Source organism: Penaeus monodon, chromosome 34 (genome assembly GCF_015228065.2).
Source record: "Penaeus monodon isolate SGIC_2016 chromosome 34, NSTDA_Pmon_1, whole genome shotgun sequence".
Taxonomy (NCBI): domain Eukaryota; kingdom Metazoa; phylum Arthropoda; class Malacostraca; order Decapoda; family Penaeidae; genus Penaeus; species Penaeus monodon.
Genome location: NC_051419.1, coordinates 5,613,047 through 5,614,601, shown reverse-complemented (window position 1 = coordinate 5,614,601; position 1,555 = coordinate 5,613,047). Strand labels below are relative to the sequence as shown.

Sequence of the window (1,555 nt, the reverse complement as noted above, 5' to 3'; positions counted from 1 at the left end):
GCGTGATTTCGTATGATAATGGGTTAGCATGTTTTGTTTGCATTCTGAAGTGGCATATTTTGCATACGGATTAGCATACTAGGTTAGTAGATTTTGCTAGCATACTGTGTTAACACAATATATTAGCATATGTTGCTAATAACACAGATTAGCACATTTTGCTTACATACCGTGATTAAATATTGTTAGTACAATGGGTGACCATATTTCGTTTGTATATTGAGTTAGTAACTTGTACAATGGTTAGTACAATGATTAGTAAACTAGTTTATTACATCGGGTTAGTAGACTTAGTACACTTAGTAAGAATACTTGGTTAGCATGCTGAGTTAGTAAACTAGTTTTGTACACTGGATTACTACATCGAGTTAGTACACTGAGTTACTACACTGGGCTAGTTCACTGGGCAAATACACTAGGCTAATACACTGGTTTAGTACGCTGGGTTGGTACACTGTGTTGATACACTGTGTTAGTATACTAGGTTAGTATACTGAGTTGGTACACCGTGTTAGACCACTGGGTTAGTACGCTGAGTTGGTTAACAGGTTAGTACACTGGGTTAGGACACTGGGTTAGAGCACTGGGTTAGTACATTGTGTTAGTACATGTATTAGTACACTACGTTAGTACACCAGGTTAGTGCACTTGGTTTGTACATCAGTATTTAGTACATTGGGTTAATACACTATTTTAGTAAAATGAGTTAGTACACTGAGTTAGTACACTGGGTTAGTACACTGTGTTAGTACACTGTGTTAGTACACTGTGTTAGTACACTATTAGTACACTGAGTTAGTCCACTGGGTTAGTACACTATGTTAGTACTCTGGGTTAGTACACTGTTAGCTATTACACTGGGTTAGTAGCCTGGCTTAGTACACCGGGTTAATTTAGTGGGTTAAACACTGGGTTGATACACAGGTTAGTTCATCAGGTTAGTACACTGGTTAGTTGGCCGGGTTAGTACATTGGCTTAGTACACTGGGTAAGTATACAGGGTTTGTACACACGATTAGTACACAAAAGTGACAATACAGATCATGCAAGGAATGATAATTGCATAGGGAAGAGAACATAATATTCCATATACACTGAGACTAGATGAAATTTGAGTTTTGTCGCAAACAGGGTTAAGCGAAACCCGATGAAATAAACCGTAGAATTTGTCTCACGATAGGTAAGTGAAAGCATATGTGAAAGCCCGTCAGTGTTACAGTAGAAGGTCAAGTGAAATCAGATGAAATACCTGTAGAATTTTGTCGCAAAAGGGTCAAGTGAAATCCGACGACATATCCCGTAGAGTTTTGCCATGTGAGAGAGGTAAGTGAAGTCATATGAAAAAATGTCACAAAAAGGGTCAAGTGAAACCTGATAAAATAAGCCGTAGAGTTTTGTGTCGCGGGAGGTAAGTGAAAGACATGTAAAAGCCCGTAGAGTTTTAGCAAAAGAGGGTCAAGTGAAATCCGATGAAATAAACCGTAGAGTTTTGCTCCGCGAGAAAGGAGAGTAAAACCATATATGAAAGCCTATTGACCAGTGGTTCTTAACCTTT

General features: G+C 38.5%; 1 protein-coding gene across 1 annotated transcript in view; it reads right to left on the bottom strand.

Annotated features, from left to right (window-relative positions):
- The window catches only part of LOC119594534 (zwei Ig domain protein zig-8-like), a gene marked incomplete in the record, with an annotated part of 82,515 nt that overhangs the window by 493 nt on the left and 80,467 nt on the right, over positions 1 to 1,555 (bottom strand).